Source organism: Gouania willdenowi, chromosome 18, assembly GCF_900634775.1.
Source record: "Gouania willdenowi chromosome 18, fGouWil2.1, whole genome shotgun sequence".
In the NCBI taxonomy this organism is placed as follows: Eukaryota; Metazoa; Chordata; class Actinopteri; order Blenniiformes; family Gobiesocidae; genus Gouania; species Gouania willdenowi.
This window is the reverse complement of record NC_041061.1, coordinates 23,699,995-23,723,444: the sequence shown is the minus strand read 5'-3', so window position 1 is coordinate 23,723,444 and position 23,450 is coordinate 23,699,995. Positions and strand designations below refer to the sequence as shown.

At 35.5% G+C, this 23,450-nt stretch overlaps 1 pseudogene; it reads left to right on the top strand.

Moving 5' to 3' along the window:
• The first annotated feature begins 4,039 nt into the window (after nucleotides 1–4,039).
• Nucleotides 4,040–23,450, top strand: part of LOC114480323 (serine/threonine-protein phosphatase PP1-beta catalytic subunit-like) — a 33,655-nt pseudogene continuing 14,244 nt past the window's right edge.

Sequence of the window (23,450 nt, the reverse complement as noted above, 5' to 3'; positions counted from 1 at the left end):
TAGATAAATATATGTTTTACATGGTAAACACTGCTTTCAGTTCAATAAAGATAGACTAACATCAACTACTGCACAAGACAAGACATAAACACACTTTTAAATGATGCTACACGACCGGAACACGGTAAAAACTCACTGTGACACACACACCGCTCACTGGGGACATCTGCTGGTCAATCTTTATGGTGACATTTACACATAGAAACGCCAGGTTCTGAATCTCTACTAAAGTAAGTCTTCTGAGCAGACTGTCTTCTTGTCTTTCATGTGCTCACACGTCACAACTCGTGACAGTTTGCGTTTTTCAAGACTTTACGTCCTAACGGTCGTTATGCTGCGTTCACTGAACCTCGGATTCTGATTCAGGTGCAGCACTTCCACAAAAAAAAAAAAAAAAGAAAGAAAAAACAAAACATGGCTGACCTGGACAGTATTTACTATAAAGGAATAAAATGTTTGTTTGTGTGATTAAAAGTATGATTTTACAGAATAGTAATTATTAAATTGGTGCAATAAAGCTAGAAGGAAATTTCAACAACACTTTAAAAATGATTTACATCGTAATAAGACATTAAAACATGACAAAGGGCACACAAATAATAAAATAAAATAAAATGAAGTCAAAAAAATACAATATAAATGCATTAAAAATTTTACTTTTTAAAAAAATATAACTTAAATCCAAGTTGAAGTAATTAAAATTCTTCATTACAATCATATGAATTGCAATTAGATAATGAATTGATGCATTTAGATGCACTTTTCCACAGCATTGTATTTTTTCTCACCTTGACCAATGATGAATTACTGTTTTAAAAATATAGCAATTACAATCAGACACAGGAAATACTTTTACCTCCTTACCTTTTGTTAAACCAGCAGGAGAAATCCGCTAATACACAAAATGACATCACAAACACAAAGGAAAACAAAATGCATACAATTACGAAAAAAGACATAAAACAACAAAAACATAGGACACACACACACACACACACACACACACACACACACACACACACACACACACACACAAATAACTTCAAAATGCACGAAAGACAAAAAAAAATACACAACATCAAAAGAAAATGCATAAAATTACAACAAAACAAGAAAGCATAGGACAAAAAAAAAAAAAAAACACACAAAAATTACTCTAAAAACACACAATGACAACAACTAAAAAAAGCACAAAAATGTGGCAAAACGTCATTAAAAACATGCAAAACATGATGCTTTAAATTAAACTAACAATAAAAATGATGACAAAAAATACCCAAATTGACTCCAAAACTACACAAAACCCTTTGATGCTTCCTGTATAAGTGGTATTTCTTCTAAATAATGATATGGATGAAATATTGTGGCCTTCGGATCAGACAATCACATATTTGTGGCCCCTGCTGTGATAAAAATTGCACAGATCTAATATATTTACAATTAATTCCATGTCTAAATACCTAAGGATGGTCAACAGGGGGCGCCAGAAACTAATAAATCGAGACCAAAATGCTTTGTTGGTGTACGCTGCTTTAGACCCCTTAATGAATACATCACGAGTGACGTCACAACTCTAGTTTGAGGCAAAAACAGGAAACGCCTCTGTTTAAAGACTGTGGAGGCTCGTAATGCTACAGCTTTAGAATATGTCTTGTTGTGTGTTTGGGTGCCAGAATAAGAGGAATAACGTTCGTGGACGTAAATTAAAGTTCTATAGGATTCCAGCGGACACTTGTGCTTAGAAAAACGAAGACAATTGTGGTTTTGCCTCCAAGCTAAGCCCCGCCCAACAAATTACGTCACAATGTTTACAAACAACCAAAGGGTCTATAGCCTATTATTAGCAAAAAGTTTAAAATATAACCTTGTGAATGTAACCAAAGTGGGCCACGGAATTAGCTTTGTATGCTTTCATGTGCCAAAAATAGCACGTATGTACTGTTTTCTAGCTTAAGTAATAAGCTATGCTAACCTGTTGAATGCTGAGGTGCCTTCAGGGACCTGTGATACTAAATAAAGTTCATGAAATTGCTCAAAAAGGTCAATTAATTTTCCTATGATCATGACATGAGCTTTCAGAGGCTGACAACTTAGACAAGGTTGTGTGTCATACAGCAAATAAAGTGCAAAAAAAAACACATAACATAAGCTCATGTTTCTTTTGTAAAAGGCCAAAATGAATAATAGTAAAAGCAGATGATGGTATAGTTTATGCTAATGTTTCATCTTGAAACTTGACACTTGAAATGTTAGAGAAAACACAATAAACAGTGTTGATTTCAGAGTTTTTGTGCCTTATTGAATAGTTAACTCTTTATTTTACTAGATACAGCATTCCCCCCCACTTTATAGATTATTTGATACATGTTTAGGAGGGTCATGATCTGATACTGACACATGCTATTCGTCCAATGTCAGAAAAAAAAAAGTATTGTATATTATTGGTCTGCATATAAAATCTCTGATAAAGCACTCCAATATATTGTAGAATGTAAATTGTAGGATTTGCTTATATTTAAGTTAAACTAGTGATTATTTTGCAATTTAAAAACCATATTTTTTGTTTTTATTTCAGGGACTAATATTTTTTTTTAAATTAATATTATTTATTTGTATTTAATTGCTGATGATTCTTGTGTTTAATGTTAAATTGTACATAACACATTGGGTAATTTCAAATTCTTATAACTACTTTTGTTGATTATTGTTCTCTGTTTGAGTACTGTCACTTGATCAAGCCTTTTCTAACATTCCATACTACAAAATAAGTAAAGTATGCATGATTTGTACTGATATATCAGATTAAAATCAGTATCAGGCAAAATGCAAGGTTACAAGGTTGCATCAAAGTGGGAAACGTGGTATTGGGACATCTCTAACACTTTTAAGTCTTTTAGTTGTTATGTTGTGGTTATTGGGATATCGTTTATATCAAATATATACTGTATCAAAGAGAATGTAACTGTTGGAGGGCTTAGCAAAATAGATCAATAGTTGTTTAGTGATTGGACATTTTTTATTGAGGTTTATTTGATTATGTGAGATTTAACTTACAGGCTATAAGGACACACAAAAGCAGTCAGTGTGTTGTTTTTTATGTCATTTTGACACGTACCAAAGTCATCTTTAGGGCCCAGATGACACTACGGGCCTGTTTGGGCCTTCAATGTGCATATCAAGTTTTAAATAGTTTGATATGTCCATTTTATTTATAAACTTTATTTATAATTGTAAGTATAGCATATAGTCCCAGTGAGACAATGGGGTCTCATTGACAGGAGAGGCCTGTTTTGTCTTTTTGAAGTAACTCAGTAGTGTGACTCATTACAAACGTGAAAAGCGGTAATATATTACTAGTTACAATTAAAGTAACTCAAGTTACATGCATATTTCATTTAAGGGCATATTTGCTTTGTTTTCTCACTGTTTGCAATTATTTGAGGAAAAAAAGATGCTCATTATCGTCAAATATAACTTATGGGGAACAGAAAAGAGCTTTCTGCTCCTGAAACAGCAGAAGTATTTGAAACAAAACTTAGACCGATGTTATTCGAACACTATCAGTGTGATTTATTTAGTGTTCTGGACCAAAAGTAACTCAAAGTAGTGTAACTCAAAAAAAAAAAAAAAAAAAAAACTAACATTGTATTACAAATACATTACATTTTTATTCCGGTAACTAGTAATTATAAATATATTACAAGTTTAGAATAACTTACCCAACACTGCTTAAAATATATAACTATTAAGAATTAAAGACATACATGTTAAGTGCAGCAAAAATGTTATAAAAAGTCAAGTTCTTAGCAGAGCAGGTTAAATACTAAAAACAGGAACAGTTTAACAGTGAGGTTTTTTTTTTATAGTTCTTAACAGGTGCTTAAAATGCCTAAGTGGAATAAAAGTGGAAACTTTATTCAAATATGAAAACATTCAAAGTAGCTAAATGTATAATGTTTGTTAACAGGTCCTGCTTTCGGATGTATGAGCTGAGTAATGAAATATCAGTGCGGTCCGTGAACGCAGCCCTCGCTCCCTAAACGGGGAGGAGGAGGTTGGTGGTGCGTTCAGGTGCACTGAGGCGGTGCCCGTCCTGGCGGCTCCAGACTGCAGAGAAGAGAGAGCTCAACGACACAGAAATGGCGGAGGGGGAGTTGGACGTGGACTCGCTGATTTCTCGGCTTTTGGAGGGTGAGTTGTGGCTGTGTTACACTGCTTTCCGTTACGTTGCTGTCGGTTCCTGGTTAGTTTTTAAGCTTCAATCAATGCGGAGGGTCGCCTCCGGTGCTGGAGCAGACTGGACGGGTCCTCCTTCAACCAGCCACCGCCTCTTTGTCCGGTTGTTTTCAGATTAAGTTGGCCTGAAAGGATCTCCTTAGTTCTAAACTCTTTATTATCGGTAAAGTGCCTTTATTTTGCGTGAGTTGTCTCCAAATTGTTTCGGTGGGTATTGTAGTCCTTACATTAGCTTTTAAAACTAACCAAACTATGACAGCTGTACACAATTAAATAATTTGGCATCTGTTTGTTTGGAATTTGGTTTTGTTTTGTACTCCTCCAAACCTTTATTATATCTTCGTATTTTCGCTTCGTCAAACTCGCTGCTCATAAAGTACTTTTTTTTTTTTTCTGCGTAAACTAAGTTTAACTTGGTGATATAAACAAAACCACTGCTCCTTTTTGGATTTTTAAGTGCTTGGAAACGTAGTGTAAAATATATCATATTTTTCAGCTGAAGCACGTCTTGGTGTTTGGATGGATTCGTGGTTAAATGGTGGTGTTTACACAAGCCACCAGGCCTTAGTGTGGTTCAGTTTGGAATAAAAGCTGCAAAATGGACAAGAATGTCCATTTTTATTGGAGTTTTTAGTGTTAAATCTATTGTAACATGATTTGTTCGACTTTTATCATTAAACTTGATTGGATAGACTGTCCAAAGACAACTCTGATGATCAGACATGAGCAACTTTTTTTCACAGCGAGAGCCACAAAAAAATGTGATTGTCTGATCCGAGCTGATAGGGCTACATTATCAACATTAATGTCAGCGTATAGAATAATCACCAATACAGGGAAGAACAAAGTATTTGTGCATTTTTGCTGTCACTTTTTGCAGTAATTTTTAAGAAATTTTTCATTCTCCATGTATGTATTTTTGTGTTTTTGAAGTAGTATTTATTCTTTGAATTTTTGAAGTAATTTTAATGTTTTTGAAGGAATTTTGTGCATTTTTGTCATTGTGTTGAGTATTTGGAGTCATTTTTGTTTGTTTTCATTCTCCATTTATGTGTTTTTGAAGTAGTTTTCTTTGCGCTTTTGAGGTCCTTTTGTCCATTTTTGTTGTTGTGTTGAGCTTTTGGAGTCACTTTTGTGTGGTTTTGTTCTGTATTTTTTTTTCTTTTTACGTTTTTTACGTTCGAAGTATTTTTTGTGTTTTTGATGGCATTTTTGTATTTTGGAGTCATATTTTGTGTTTGGAGTCATGTTGTGTAATTTTCTGTCTTTTTGGAGTCATTCTGCCCAAGTTTTGGGTTTTTATAGTTTTTTTTTTTTTGGTTTTTTTTATAGGTTTTGGAGTAATTTGTGTATTTTTGTTGTTGTTTTTTGAGTCAGTTTTGTTTGTTTTTGTTTTCCATTTATGTATTTTTCAGTTCGTAGTTTTGTTAGCATTTTTTAAGTCATTTGGTGCATTTTTGTCATTGTGTTGAGTTTTTGGCGAAAGTTTTGTGTTTTCATTCTCAATTTTTGTGTTTTTGGCATCACTTTGTGAATTTGATGGCATTTGTGTGTTTATTTTGTATATTTTTCTGGCGTTTTGTGTGTGGTTTTATGTCCTTTAGTGCATTTTTGTTGTCGTTTTGGTATTTAAAAAAATAATTACTGTTTTTTTCTTTGTACTGTTGTGTATTTCTCTGTCATTATGTGTGTGTTTTGGAGTCAAGGCTGTGCATGTTTGTTTTTGGTTTGAGGTTTTGGAGTAATTTTTTGTGTCTTTGTTGTCCTGTTGTGTACTTTTCTGTCATTTTGTGTGTTTAATGTGGGGGCTGCTCAGAATTAGACTGTGGCCACTGGACCGTCAGTTGTTCATGTGTGCAGCAGAGGAACACAATCTGTCAATGTCAATATTGTCCCTTCATCTTCTCGTTAATTCACCTGTTCACAGAGGCATTGTTGTCATTTGAGGCAAAGATACACATGGATTGTCAGTCCACATTGTGAATCAACATGTCAGTAGGAACTAATCATCTGAGGGGTATTCCATAAAGGAGGGTTAAGAAACTCTGAGTCTATCCATAAACTCTGGGTCAACATACTCCGCGATGGGAAATTCTGGGTATCTGATTCCATTACAGCTGGTATGAAGTGGGTTAATCAACCCTGAGTATGTAAACCCTGGGTTACTTACGTGCACTCGCGTGATAAAAAGCCATCATCAATGGATCGAAGATGAGTCGAGCTGCCATGGCAACCACCCGGAAAATAGTGATTTATTCACCGTAATGGGTGAAATAAGCCGGTGTTTGAGGAATATGAGCCTGTTCTAAAGGTGCGTTCAGTCTTCAGTGACTATAGTGGCTTAAATCACCCGTAATTAGTCACACTTTTTGGTCGCTTCATCACTTTATTGCTTGTGTGACGTGACGAGCGGTGAATAATATGAATAAAATGTGACAGAGCATGTGTCAGCAGCATAGGATAGCTGCATAGAGAGTCCTCCCGTTACACTGGATATAAAGACAGTAAATGCCGCTTGATATTGCATCATTTATATTGATTTTTAATGTAATATTGTCGCCAGAGTCATCTCAAACTCCTAAAAAATGTCATTAAAAAAACACTGAAGCGGGACGTGAACCCGCGACCCACCGCTTCCACGCGCAGCATCACAACTCACTGCGCCATCATATCTTCAAAGGTGCGTGATCTACAGATTCAACTGTATAACAATATAAAACAACAATCGAGCCTTAAAAGTGGATTCATTTAAATTATTATCTCTTCCTTTATATTATCCACAGGTTTGTATTCAGTGAACTTTACTACAGACGTCAGTAGATGTTATAATGCAGATCAACCTCAACCTACATCCACAATGTTATAAAGAAAACTACCGTTTGCACACAAAAAAAAAAAAAAACACGTAAAGCAACACAACATTAGTAATGATGTGATCACATCTGTGGTGTGTGATGTTACTAATGTGTTTCAGAGAAGAGTTGAGGTTCATTAAAGTGTTCAGAAATGGTGTTCAGGTGGGCGGAGCCTAGGTAGAAACCCAGGGTTTCTTTGATAAAACCTGCCAGCGACCAGGTTTATTTCACGGACAATGTTGCTATGGTAACATACTCAGAGAAGATCATACCTCGCGTTTAGGAATGGGATACTCAGAGTTTCCCTCATTTCAGCCTGAACATACTCAGAGTTTGAACAAACCTGCTTTATGGAATACCCCTCTGGATTGATCAGAGTGGACCAGCTGTGAGTTGACTGGAGCTGTATTTGGAGACCAAGGAAGAGTTGGCATTCACTTCAAGTTGTGCAGCAATAGTTTACATCTGTATTTTTTAGTGTTAGGAATAATGCGACAAAGTGGGACTTCTGTATCTAAATGCATATTCTTTGTTTGCTAGTCTAACTGAATGATCCATCTTGATCCTGAATCCACCCGAGGCAAATCTTGTTTTATTATCCAAACTCTGTGAACAACCACAATTAAACGTAGCACAAAAAGCAAGGACATTAGTTTTTGGTAGATTATTTTTTTGTTGGCAATAAGTCTGATACTGATGGAAAAGGCTAATTTTTTCTCTTTTTTAAATAGTGCCACATTTGTGAAGAACGTTGTGCAAAGTATATCTGGCATTAGAAAAATGTCATAATAATGCAGAACTACAGTAAATTGATTTATGTCCATATTTTTTGTTTTAAGAGAACATTTTTACTCACGTTAACTAAATATCTGTGAACTTGTAAAAAGTAAATTTCAATATAACAAGTAGATATCCTAAAAATCCAAAAAAAGGGTAATATCCAAAAAAGTAAATATCAAAGTGACAATTTAATGTACAACCTCCGATTTTCTATCTTTAAACCTCTACCCGTTTACCAATGAAAAACATGGTGGAAATGTGTGATTTGTCCCAAAACATGTCACTGAGGGATTGACTGTGTGTATCATATTGCCATTTTCATTCCAAGGTGAAGTTCGTCATATATTTGCATCGTATTACGTCAGCTATTGCGCTAGAATTCATATTTCCGTCTCTCTGACCACTTGTTTATGAAGACAAATTGCGTCTAATGTATATTTTCCCAAAACTTGCATGTGAGGACCTATTTACTGTCACTTAGTGTTTTGTTTTGTTTTTTGCTTAATAACAATAATAATAATAATAATAATAATAATAATAACGGAAATATTGCCATTTCCCTTTTAGGAAGTGATTCAGTATTTTCCATCTGATTTCTGCAATCACCGTAAATCACAATTCATGATTTCATTTTTAAATACAAGGTTGTAATGGATGGATGTAAAATATTGTGGTAATGAAAGGTTTTGATGGGTTTTATTTAAGGGATTTTGTTTTAATATATTTGTTGTAATACATTATAATCCAAGGACCGAGCTCTACTTTGCCTCTGATCGGCTTACTTTCAGTATGGTATCATGTTTTACATTGGCTGTCAGTCAATGTAAATCATGATTTACAGCCAATGGCTAACATTGTAATGTAAAATGCTAGCTAATGAAAAGTGGGATAAGGTGAGAAATGTAATGTTTTAAGATATTTGAGTAGCAAATATATATATATATATATATATATATATATATATATATATATATATATAAAATCTAAAATGTTGACCAAACTAAAGTTTTTCAGCATTGCATTCAAACATCACTAACTCTAGCTTTATACTAATTTTCCTTATTTGTCATTTTGGTACAGAGTGTAATAGTGTAGAGAGATAAAACTAACAATTATTTTCATAATCAATTAATCGGTCAATAAATTAATTGATTAATCAGATTGAAAAAAACAAAACAAAAAAAAAAGTTTGTCTATAAAGCACTTTTAAACCCTGCTTAAGCTGATTAAGCTGAAATAAATGTCTCTCACAGACAAACAAACGCTCGAGCACGCAAGTCACACAAACACTCGTGGTGTGCATGCACACAAATCTTATTGATTCGTTGTTGCAGCCTTAATATTGTATGAATAAAACAAATATTAGTTATGTTTTTCGAAGCTTTTTTAATTCCACTGGGATTAATTATTTTGTTGTTTCCAAAATTTGACCTGGAAGTGAAACAAACTGTGGAAGGTGCAGAGTGTGACAGCGTTATAAATAACACACCTATTATAGGCCTCCATGCTCTATTTGTGTGTTCTACGTATTTTCCACATGGTACTAAAAAAGACGTTTTTGCTAAATGCAGAGATTTGTGTTGATAATGCTCAGATATAGATAAATGAAGATTAAACCACAGCTCTTGTCCTTTAAAGATAAAGACCTCTCTGATTTCCCCTGGCCTTCATCTTCACTCTTTGAACCAGATATTTGTCTGTCAGAGGCTTTTTCCCAGTGAGGAGTGAGGACACCTCACCAGGGAGTCGTTTCTTTAACTCTGCATGAATAAAAGGGGTTTTCCTTAACTGGCTCCACTGCTGTGATGTCTCTGTTTTTGAGGGAGCTCTTTTGCTGCTACAAAAATCTGTGTGTGTTTGTGTTTGTACAGAGACACACATACGGCAAGCTTAGTGGTTGCTTATTAAATGTCAGCAGTCACAGCTGTCTCTGTTAGGAATGAGGCTACCCTTTGGGTGACACTTGCATGAGAAGTGGAGGGTAAAAACAGCCGAGCAGCAACGTGTCTGTCTGTCTTTGAAGCAGTCACTATTGTAGCTCGATAGACGGCCGTATCTGCCTGCCTGTGATTGACAGGGTTGGGCTCAATTAGATTTTTCAATTACAATTATGTCTTCAATTATCCATTTAATTACAATTCAATTATGATTACGGTGACGTGACATTTAACCTCATCTCACCTGGATTAAAGTCCTCTGGAGCCAAAACAATTCCTTCTCAATGAAGACAATACAGTGTATTATATTATATACAATTAAAATTACATAGAATAATGTTTGATTTGATTTATATTGATCATGTTAATGGCACCTTAAAAACAGTTTAAAATTAAATTAAATTGACATCAAGAAATAAAACAGTATCTTACATCTTCAAATTCTTACACATCTCAGTTTACATGAACACAATGTTATATAAAGAAGATTTTTTTTTAGTAAATGTATTTGAAAGGCTACAAAAGTAACTTGAATTTGTTAACACATGATCATATGATCAACACATGCTAATTGCTAATTTCTTGCCACACATAAAGCATGTATATTTAACCGGCACATTGGTGGCTAAATTAATCTGTCCCCATACAAATAAAATCTTTATTTTCTTCCAGAATAGTGTTTTTGTTTGTTTAATTATCTTACCAGGAATTTAAAACTTAAGGTTAGCCACAGGAAAGTTGATGGTCTGTAGATGTTGCAGGAGGTGAAGTTGGAAGATGCTGAGTCATTGCACGTGATTTATTTTTAGGTTAACAAATAGTTATATCTTGATTTTATTTGTCATGAATCATTAATAGCATCTGTAAAAATATTTATTTCAATAGTTTTTTTTTTCCAAAAGTTATAGGGAGCCATTGCAAAAGAGTCAAAGGGCACATTAGGCCCCAGAGTCGCAGGTTGCAGACCCCTGCTCTGGGAGAACCACAGCTGAACATCTGGCCTGGTATCATAGTCCATCAGATCTGGTCCCTCCATTCTGATTCTGATGTACGTGTACGCGCTATCACTGTGCTCGACACGTTCTTCATTTTTACTGCTGCTCTCAATGTGAGAACACACTCAGTGAAGGGCTCGTTATGCCTGGCTTCGTTCGCGGACCGCGTGCACTCCAAAAGGAGCTCATTGGTGTTTATACTCGGCGCATTTACCGTTGCAGGAGCATGACCTGCAGCCAAGTTGTGTGAGCACGCTCTGTCTCCTCACCCGTAGCACGGAGCGAGAGAGAGAGAATGGCTCGGAGCCAAAACACGCGCTAGCTCCAAGTTCGCTCCAGCTCTTGCCCGGTGGAAAAGCGGTATCTGTGGGACGTGATGAAGCGCTCAGTCGCTCCGTCCAAAATAAGGTCACCCATACGCACTCGCACTGATGCGACCAGATAAAAATTTTTACTCGCACACTGAAAATATACTCGCATATGTGCCCAATTTGATCGCAGTCTTTTTCACACGCTAACTATTGGATATTATAATGTAAAACTACAAATCATAGCAGATCTATAAACAAAACATTTAGTTAATAGAATTTAGGTGTTAAACTTTTTTGTGTTACACTTCTTTTGTGTGCAAGTTAAAATATCCACACTGGCAAAGATGCTTAAATATTTGCTAATTAAAGATTTATTTTTTTTAATTATCATGATAATAATGCCTTGTTTTAAACCTGATAATTAAAATGTTATAAACCACACAAAATAAAATTCCTCCAAACTCTTTTTTGCTTTGGTGTGTGCAACATGTTGGCACTGAGGAAAATCTAAGTCTCAGGCTGAATGAGCAGTAGTATTCCTTCTCTCTGGTAAACTATTCCATAATGTTGCTGCTGTAAACACCAATCAAAGTTATCTATTGATAAGTGTAAATAGGTGCAACATCAACAGTCTGCTCCAGCTCTACTGTTGTCCATCTCGTGTTTTACTACCTACAGGGGCGGAGCCATGGGGTGGCCAATATTGGCAAAAGCCACCATAATCTAATCTTGGGTCTCGTCATTCCAGAGCATTGATGTCACCCTTCATGGCATTCTCAGCCTTTATGAGGGAACAAGTTTGTGACGAGAAAATGACAAGTAGATCCACACCACACGGGGCATAGAAAGTAAAGAACACAACAGTTTCTGTGCCACCCCTATCCAAATCCTGTGGATTTCTAAACAAAGTTCTGCTTTGTTGTGGAGCTAAGCAGCAATGAGAAATGAAAGTGGGAAAGTCAAATGTGCACATGCCGGCAAAAGAGTTGCTTCTGCGCATTCTTATTAAATTCCTGTAAACTTTAGTTTAGGATGCATCTTTCTCGCGTGGGAGGCATTATAATATTTGTTTGACATAAAGGGGGGAAAAAAGGTGATGTTTTACTCAGAAAAATAAAATTTGTTGGATACTAATTTTAGGGCCTCTTATTTTCGGTGGTTGCGAAAAACCAATGGAAATCACAGCATTTCCTACGTAAAACAAAAATGTCAATATTGTCAACAATTTTTGTTCTTCTTCCTTTCTTTTTTTACAAAATCAAATGGGCTAAACCCTCACTGAGCCACCCTCCGTACAATATCGTGCATTTTCACAACCTTTTTTTGCCATAAAATGGGTGGCTTAATCTCTTGCACATGTGGCAAAAACAGCACGTGTTCTCAAAGCACTAAGCATTGAAATACAAAATTGATAATTGCAGTTAACTAAATGAATCATGTTCAGTATTAAGGATGTAATAAAAAGTATTTTCAGCGATATATTACAATATTTAACCACACAATTATCCTATCGATCCAAAAAATGTCCAAATCGATTTTTTTTATCATGTTTTTTGTAAAAAAAAAAAAAAAAAACATAATTTAATTGTGCTAACATATGCATAGCACATACACTTACAGTCACTAGGTGTCTGTGAACCACATCAGACCTTGTTAAACTACCACTCCTCAATGCATTTTAGCTGGACGTTGATTGCACTTAGTTTTCATAAAACTTACTAGACACTTTTATAGATGTTCAAGAACTTAACAGAACAAGAATCTGTTGTAGAAGCAAAAATGTTTTTTTGAAAAATGTAATTTCACAGTTTGATAAACATACAGTATACCACTTGTTTTTTTATATTTTTTACTTGAATTACGGTTGGTTTGCAGTTACTTGTTTTCGCAAGTTTAAAAAAAGTGAAATACATTGTTTTTCATACCATTTTGTACTTTTAAAGGTGAAATTTGTAATTATCCATATCACAATTTATATCGTATCGGTATATATCGTATCGTGACATGCAAATCGTGAATCGTATCGACTGATTCATGGCAATGCACACCCCTAGTAATTTCACGTGATTTCAACGTATGTTCTCAATGCACTTAGCATTAAAATATGGAATTAGCAGTTAACTAAATTAATCATATTCACCATGTTTGGCACGATTTTAAGAAGTTTAATAGCCAGACATATGATTAGGGAAAGCCGATATAACGGAAATGGGTAATCTGAGAAATGTTGAACCTGAAAATCTCAGCCTGCAAATTGTCAACAACACCTGTCAAACTCATGGCCCTGGAGCCAAATCCGGCCCTTTGGAGCATTCAGTTCGGCCCACAGGAGAAAATAAATATTACAGAGAAAGCATGAATTATTGTTTAAATGAAACTCAAAACTCCCGGTGCATATATTGCATGATTGCAGTCATTTTTATTGTTAAACTGTTGAAAAACTCTAAATTCTTATGAAATCCTTCAACTTTCCTCAAATTATTACATAATATTTCCCATGATTACATAAATTGTTCACAAAATCAAAGAAATTTAAAGTGAAGATCCTGTTGGGACTGATATTTATCAATTATTGCTTGAATATTGTCAGTTTCTCCTGAACTAAAATGAGTTTGACACCCCTAGTCAAACAAAATGTTATTTTTCTGTTTACCACTGGTGGAATAGGTAAACGCCTCAAAGGTTTTGTGTAGGTTAAGCCTTTTCTTAGCACATCTAGAGACAGAAAAACACTCCAGGACAGCTGTTTTACAGACAGGCGGAGCCTCGCTAACAGGCTGAACCTGATCGGCTGACATCACGATTTGAGCCCTGTCGCCCTGAGTACAATGCAAAGCAACACACAGCTCACATGGCGAGGACACTTTTCAATATTCGAGGTTTGTGTTTAAGCCTGGTCACTGCGTCCCATGCATTGGGTGGAAAAGCCAAGACAACACAGTGGATAAGTGTCAGGTAGGTGTCTAATCACAGGGGCGTGACAAGCTGTCACTGCGGTGAGAGATAATCAATGCAGTGACACAAGGCTGTGTGAAATCACTCCGCTTGTTGGTTACAGTGCTTTCTGGCTGACGTTGCACATTTTCTCCAGATTTATCAAAATCCGCCCACAGTTTTCCTGCTGTTTGTGCATCCACCTGGCTCCCTATTTAGTAATTCTGATCCCCATTCACTCCAGGCTCATGCTTCTTCAACGTGCTCGCCCTCTCAGCCACAACAGACCCTCTGTCTGCACGGCCAGAACAAGTGGCCATGCTCATATTAAGCTGTTAAGATTTACAAAAATGTTGGGTTTGCTCTTTTACTTGACACACTGATAGCAGTAGCGTTGAGCAGCATCGTTCCCTCAGGCAAGATACCAGAAGTGTCTCTTGGAATCATTCAGCTCTCCAAACTCAGAACTCAGAGACCGCACACCACTCCAGACAGACACTGCTGAATTTTTTTTACAGATTTTTGCAAAAATAAAAGTGCTATTTCTAAATGTCGACAAAGTATAATTGCGCTTTCAACATGTTTCTTTTGTAGGCTGTATTGGCCACGAGCCAATCCCATGAAATCTCATCCCGCGAGTCTTTGCCGCAAGAAGATGGACGCTCCTTATACCACTCCATATTCCTTTGTCGTTTCACAACTAATGTGGCAGTAACAATTTTTATTTAGTGTAATGCTAAGAAATGTCCTGGTCTTCTCTTCTGTTTGCACGTACTGCTCCATGTTTAGCCAGAGAGAAGTGGCCGTGAAAAAGTGTATTGGTGGAAAAAGTGTTTCCATGGCGCTTCTGCGACACATTTCAATATCAAAACATCTGAAATTCCTCCTCATGAAAGCGTAAAAAGTATTTGTGTTTTTTTTTAAATTCAGGTGTTTCAATTACCAGTTTTTGCGCATTTCCAAGGGTAATGGAAACGCAGCTATTGTGAAACTACGAAAAATGAAATAACCTAACAACATTAAAATGCATTACATCATAGCCGACCAATCAGATTAAACGTAATGCACGGCACTGAAACAACATTAAATGGAGGTTATTTTCTCAGTTTTAGAGTTAATAAATGTAGCTATACGATCTGAGAATTTATTTATTTATAAATCAAGATCCAGTTGTGCAAGATTTTGCCTTTTCATTTTTAAGTTTATACATGAGATGTTACTGTACGCAAGGGAACCGTGGCAAGATTTATTACCAAAAATGAACATGGGGTGAAAGTAACTAGTAATCTTTGCTTTGAGTACTATTTAGTATTTAACTGAGCTATGTTTTGCTTGTACTTGAGTATTTTATGTAGGCTTTACTTGTACTTGAGTACAATTTCAAACAAGTAGCAAACAGTACTTCTACTTGAGTCAGATATATCAGTACTCTTTACATCTCTGGTCATTTCCAACTACAGCCAGTTCTTGTCACAGTGATTATGGTAGTACAGTCTGACATTGTTTTTAGAATGTTGTAGTTTTTAATCTTTTTGTACTCAAGACTACACTATCCAAGACGCAGACTCGCCCAAGACCAAGACGTGACAAGGTGGAACAGTTTAAGACCACTCTTTTTTAACTGTAGTTTTCTTTTAAATTACACTTGGCAGAGAAAAACGAGGTGCTCTTTCAAAGCACAATATGCAAAAATATCAAATCTTGACATATTCGTTCAACTAAATTATTGGAGAGAAAGAACAAAAATAATTGTTTTTAAAAGCAATTGATAATGATAAGTAAAGATATTTAAAATATCTGAAAATAAGATGTTTATTTGTTGGGTGAGTGAGGCCTAAAGTGAGTGTTCAGAGGTATTTCTGACTTGATGGATGTTTGTCTGAGTTTTTGCTGGTGTCGGACACATAAGGCTGGAACAATCAGTGAGCCAACGCCCAATGTTTGAAGTCAACTTACTACAAAAATGAATGAGGATCAGTTCCAAGTGATTCTCCTTGAGGCCGAGACCAAGACTGGTCTGAGTACTACAACACTAGTTTTTACATGTCAGTCATAGAGCTGAGTTCTCCACAAAGTATCGGATCTATTTCCATTCATTTGCTGCTTAATGGCACGTTACATTCACAACCTGGGACCTTCAATGACAGTATTAAAGAGGAGTTCATTTGTGCACAACTTCTTGCTCAAAACACGTCCTGTGTCTGTGTAAGAAGTGCAGTAGCACACATGGCATGCTTTACTCCATTGCATTTGTGCTATTAAAGCTCCTTCCTGCACATTAGGATACATTTAATTACAACTAGCAGCTTTATTTAGTAGTTTGAGAAATTGATTAGTCAACCCAACCCATACAGCCACCTCGTTGTTGGAACTCAAGCTGTTTATTAAAACACACACACCGCTGTGCTATGTTCACCTTTGGTTCAACCTGTGTACGTCAGTTTTTATCCTTCATAAAGCTTTATATATGTTATATTTTCATTGATTAGGAAGCCTAATAAGGTAACCAAGAGATATGAAATAAATTTGATGATAGATATTTGTTTTTAGTGTATTTTACAGCTGATTTAGGACCAGTTATCATAAGAGATTTTAACACAAAAGGAAGGTTAACTTTTATTAGGTTATTTATTTCAGGCTCAGTAATTGTGATTCATTGTAATTGTACTTTAGTAATTAAGAAAGTCATTGTAATTTACTTTCTGTGGATAAAAAAAATTGTAATTTAATTGTAATTGGAAAAAGTGCTGGTCACTGTAATCATAATTGAATTGTAATGAAGCATGGATAATTGAAAATGTCATTGTAACTGAAAAATGTAATTGACCCAAACCCTGGATGTTGGTTATTGTCCCAATTAATTCTTGACTTTCATAGTTATAAACAAAGCAAATCAACATCAAAGTAACTACTTTAAGAAAGGAGGTATTTATTAGTGTTGCACAAATACTTCAGCTCTTAGATGCAGAGCCATATCTTCTAATAGGCTTTTTTCATCCAGTAACAGTTGTAACATTAAATATTAGATTTAACAGCAGATACATTATTTTTTTATCCAGCAGTTTTTGAGGTTATTTTTGCTCCTCCTGTATGTTTTACTGCAGCACTGTTGGGTAGTGTCCAGGACACTGGTATGTTGCGCTGTTATGGAAACAATGGAGGAGCCGGGGCAGCATCGAGCGTTCGCCCCCTGGCACCAAACGTGGCACAGAGCGCTCACCCAGGCTTTTCAGCTATGAAGCCTGTCCTTCTTTTCACTCCCTCCCTCGCACACTGCGTCTCCAGCTTTAGTTCAGCTTTAGCATTTAGTCTTATTTTCCACTGGCTCTCGGCTCTGTGTCCATCACCCCCACAACCCTCTCTGTTTCAGCCTTTCTTTGACCTCACAAAGACCACCATTCTTCCGCGGCACTGGGAGGTGGACAAAACATCCCCTGAAATGCTGTCATGGTCAGGATTTCAGTCCTGTTTAGAGTTCTCTCCGTAGCTGAAGGGTCACTGTTTTCCACGGCCACTGTGTGGGAGAGCAGCTGGCTTCATGCCAGCTGGGAGAGAAGTGAATTAGAAAGCTGGAGAAGTGTTTGTTGGTGCTGTAATTATACATGTAGTCCCAGCTGCTGTAAACCATGAGTGTCCTGAGCTCATGACAAGTGTCAAAGCTATCTTTGTGTTTTTAGAGAACAATTCACATTGAGGAATGTTGAACATTAAACCTCATAAAATCCAAGGACAGTCCAAACGTATCGTGAACCAGGAAATGGTCTGGTTCACCTATGGCTGGGCAATAGGGGTGTAAAAAAAATTCACAATGTATTGCGATTTTTTTTTTGGGTGCTGATTTTAGATTGATTTTTTATTTAAAAAAAAAAAATAATAATAATTGCATTATTTTAATTTTTTGGATATTTAATCAATATTTGTGTATTTTTGCAATATTTCAGTGGTGGTTACAATGCTTTCAATGGTTATTTGATGCACTTGATCTTATGATGGCAGTGTGTAACACTACATTTTCTTTTTTTCAGTGAAAATGTACAAAAACACTAATAATAAATAATAAATAGGATGTGTTGAAGCAAATAGTTTTGATTCAGTTTGTCCTCTGAATGATCAATATATTCTGATGAACATATTCAGCAACTTGATTTTTCATCTCTGTTTAATTTTGATATTAACTGGGTAGAATATCGCGATATATCGCAATAATATTGTATCGTGGTCCAAGTATCGCGATAAGTGTCGTATTGCAACATCCTTGCCAATACTCAGCCCTACTGGGCAATGTATCGAGATTCAAGATATATAGAGTTTTCTCATTTGGCGATATAGAAAATGTCAATATCTCCTATATCAATATATATATTTTTATTCTATAGCTTAATTTGTATGAAAAATACTCGTTTAATGTGTTGCAGTGCTTGCTACCTTTAAAGCACAGTTTGATGGATTGCTGAGTACGTTCCAACCCAAACCTTCCCATAAACAAGCCACACTACAGAACTCACTCACACATGCTGTCTCTATAGGACAAAAAGCCAAAAGAATAATATATATATATATATATATATATATATATGTATAATTCTTTTTCAAATTGACACATCACACACAATAAATATGAAACAACTGTTTTCTATACTTAAACTCTCTAATAAAAATATCTGAGGTGGTGCATCTTGTCTCTTGTCATTTTGTGCACTAATCCTGGCTACTCTGTATTTGTAAAACACTTTAATAAACATGATTAAAAACAAATTCGAGAAAAAAATAAAACAAAAAATGTCTGGGGTTGCCAGACATTTGTTAAAACAAATGGGGTCACGACCTGAAAAAGGCTGGGAACCTGCTCTGATGTAACCTCTTATTGAAAAAAGGTAAAAATGGACTATTCTCAATGAAAATTCTTAAAATAACAAAATATTTAATCGCCTATTTTAGAACAGTAATAATAAAGTTAAATCAAATGTAATATAAATAAAAAGTATATATATTTTTACATTTTTATGCTCAATGTTTAGAAAGGCCGTTCTTGATTGCACATTTTATAATGGTTTTTATGGGTTTGAGAATCACTGCTTTGTAGAAAAGTAAAGACCAAGCATGTTTTATTACATGTACACTCTTGTTTTGTCTTTACATACAATTTGCTTTTGGGAGTTTTTTCTTAATAGGTGTGGAAAATGTTCAGTGCAGGTCATGTAACAACAATGCTAACCTTTTTACATGACAGAGACAGAGTTTAAAAACTGTTATTAGATTATGCTGCTTTTATTTTGGTGACTATCAGAGTCTTTCAGTGGTTGTGGGGCTTCTTTACCAAGTATTTTTTTATTTTTTGCTGCTAGCAGTAAACAAGCCCACAGCTGAGTGTTTTACTTATGGAGGCCAGGCTTGTGTTTAAGCTGATATGTGTGTGTGTGTGTTTTTCACACACCTCTCTGTTAGATATAGTTAGAGGACTTTGCTCAGTCAGCGCTCGGTCTGCGTCTGGCTCATCTGGTTCTCATGCCATCACACATGCATCAGCACTCCTTCTTTTTCCTGACTGACTGCTTCCTCCATTCGCTACACAGCCCGTGTCCATATATGGCAATGCCTTCCAGGAACAAACTGTGTGGATTTGACTTATCTCCCAACACTTTGCTGGGGCGAACCTTCTATTTTAATGAGTGGAAAAATAGTTGACCCCTGTGGCCTAGTAAGCTCTGCTAGATTTGAACACGGTGCATCTCTATTCGTTTCCACAGTTATTTATAGTGTTTTGGAAACACGCTGTGCAAAGACAAACCTCTGGACCCTTTGCATGAACCTTTAACTCTGTTTGCACAGAGCAATCAAACAGGTCCATCCCAGCTGGGCGCAGTGGAACTCATGTTCTTTTTTTTTTTTCATTGTTTGTACGGGCACCTGGTGCATCACTTTGGCCCTTTGTTGTAATTCAGCAAACCGCAGAAGAAGGGTTGGGCCCCACCTGAGATTCTCCCAGATAGTTTATGTATTACTCTGCAATGTGTCAAGAGAAGCCAATAACGAGTACAATCTAAATGTTATTTGGGAGTTGTATAAATAATCTAAAATGAGAACATGTTTCTTGAGTAAATCATAGGGCTGGGCGATATGGACCAAAACTCATATCTCGATATTTCTTCTCAAAATTGCAATATGAAATATAAATCTAGATCATTTTAATTCCAATGAAGTCTTACCATAAAGACAATTCAGGGCTAAAGTTGCTGATAAAAAATGTCACACAGACACATTTATTACAGCTGCAATATGTGCCACTTTAGGCTTTTTCTCCTCTAAGGGACAGCATGTGTGAGTGGTAGATCTGGGTTAGGACTAGAGCTGAACTATTTTGGAAAATAATCTAATTGCGATTTTTTTTAATTTAAACTTTAAATAAATATAAATGTTAAAGCACAGATTAAAACAATAAAGCAAATCAATCTGTGGCTTTACCTCTTCAACATATCTAACTAACTTAAATTTCATGAAACGTGTAAATGTGTGGACTGCACTTCTTAAACACTCTCTGAACTTAACAAGACAGGACAAGAAAAAAATTTCAACCTTTGCTATTACAAAATCGCGTTTTATGATATCGCAATAATATCGCAAATGCAATTAATCGTTCAGCCTTAGTTAGGACGCACTCACCAATCCATCTACAGTAACTATGCTTTTCATGGCATTCTTAGAAGTAGAGAATAAGCTATAAAATTATATATATATATATATATATCGATATAGGCGATATTGTAATTTTCTTTATCGCCAAAAGAGAAAACTTGTTATACCTGTATCTTCAATCTTGATATATCACCCAGCCCTAGTAAGTCGTAACTGTAGAATATGAATAAATATTGAGTTAAAATTACGTTCAATTAAGATTTTAGTGACCAGAATTTTTTTCAATTACAGTTAATTTTTTATCATTTTCTATCCTCAGAAAATCAATTACGATTACACTCTCAATTACTAAATTACAATTATTCACAATAGCTTTCTGTTAGCATCTCTTATGATAATGGGTCCTAAATCAGCTGTAAAATACATTATACAATAATTTATTTCCTTATTATTAGGCTTCCTAATCAATGTAAATATAGGTTTTAATATTTTTGGTGTGGACATCTGAGCCTTTTGTGTCAGTTTACCCCGAGATTTCCATTTTTTAAAAAGGTAAAATGTAGGAAAGCTTGATATGAAATATATTTTAATAATTGTTATCTACATATGTATAGAATGGTTCCCCAGGTTTGCGTTAGATTAAAACTGACAATTTTGAGTAATTCTCAAATACACGATTACAATTATAATTGACCCCAACCCTGAATCCAGATATGTAGTTTGACCGACAACAAGAGCATTTTCAACACTATGGTACTGTAGTTTTCAGTTCCACGTGTAAAAAATTGTACAGTATGTCACATACAACATCTTACATGTAGCGCAGTTACAAATATAAGTGCCTCTAAAATCTTGACCAATTTTCTCAAAGATGGCAATGTAATATGTGAGAATTCTCTGGGTTTATTTGGGACAAATTGCCATTAAATATTACTGCGGTCAAGAATAAAGAGACTATCGTCTCTATATTGTCATTGTGTTGAATGCAAGCCCTCAAATATATTGAGCAGTCTTATTAGGGAGTGTCCCGACTTCTTCACTTCCGGTACAGTATCAATATTGCAGCATTGAGTGATGACCGATATTGATTCGATACCATATCAGCACGGATCATGCATACTTTTATCACTTAATTTGTATTGTGAAATGTTAGACGGGGCTTGATCAAGTAATATTACTCAGAGAACAATAGTTAGCAATAGTACGTATGAGAAAAACTGACACATTTATTATTAATCAATGGGTTAGACATATGTAAACCTTTAATTCAAGAATATTCTACAATTGAATACAATCAGTAACAGGAGAATGAAATGGAAAGACCCTAAAAAAGAACCTCAAAACGTATATTGTATTGCAGATTTTAGATGCAGGCTGATATAATCCGATACTCATTTTGTTTAGTCACATGATCAGGACGACCTTAAACCTTTATTAAATTTGTGAATTTGGAAAGACTGAGAAATCATTTTTTCTTTAAATCTCCAATGGGATAAACCTGACATTCACTGTATGGGTTAGACACATGTTTCAGCGGTATGACCACAGACAGAGGAATGAACATCTAATTACTTTTGATGGTATTTGGTTTGTTAGGATCACAAACTCACACTTGCTCACTTGACCAAATTAGGAGAGACTAACTGGAGCCTGGAGCTTCAATAAGGGTTCAGACAGACTTCAATAAAGGCTTATCTTTTTTACAGGAACCTGTATCTTTTGAACAGAGAGTGTTGTGACGCTACATAATAAGTAGTCTGCATTTGTTTGGAGTGTCTGTAGCCGTGAGTCACATAGCCCACGGCTGATACGAGCTGAATGGTTAACAATCATAACAAACTGGCTGTTTGAACCTTGAAACATGAAGTGTTCTTATCTGAGGAGCTGGTACTTGGCCATAGGAAAGGACTGCGGTAGGACTGAGCGCGTCTCTTAGTAAGTGCGCAAACAATTCACGATGTACTACAGTATAGAGGTGAGCTTAGGTTGGTTTAAAATTCTATTTTATCCACTGGATATATTTGATTAACATTTTGCCATTGCAAGCCAACAGAAGCTTTTTATCCAATCCATCATTACATAGTTTGTGGATGCAATTTGAATGAACTGTGGAGGAAGATCTAGAAATCAATGGGTTCAGATGTTTGAAAGAAGTTTACGTGTTACTTTAAGAGAAACACAGGAAACCAGAAGTCGCTAACGGAAATCTGATCAGCAAGAAAAGGGGGTGTGGTTTAAAGTAGAGATGCACCGAAATGCAAATTCTTGGTTGAAACTGAAAATAAGAAAACCAAGGCTAAAAACTGAAAGAAATTATTAAGCAAATTATTAGACCCATTGCATTTATGGCTCTGAATGTGTACTAACTTCACTAAAATTAAAACACTGCAATTTTATAAATTAATATGAATGCTTCAAAGACTACATGAATTAAAACTATAAAAATATTTATTTAGCACTGACATTCCAACAATGCACAATATAACTCAAAATTGTGATATTTACCTCATACATTAAATAATATTGTACAGGCCTAATAATTGAGAAATAACGATTTAAAAAAAAAAAAAAAAATATTGTACATGTTTATTTGGTAAATAAAACAAACTTCCACGATTTCGGACATCTACAAAGAATAAAGCTTGTTGGCACACACCGATTAATAATTCTAACTTTGAGTCAGAAAGCTAGCTTAGCCTGCAGGCTAACGTGAGGAAAGTTGTTGCTAGCGGTCTGAAACAATGGCAGGAGAAATGCAGCAAAAACACT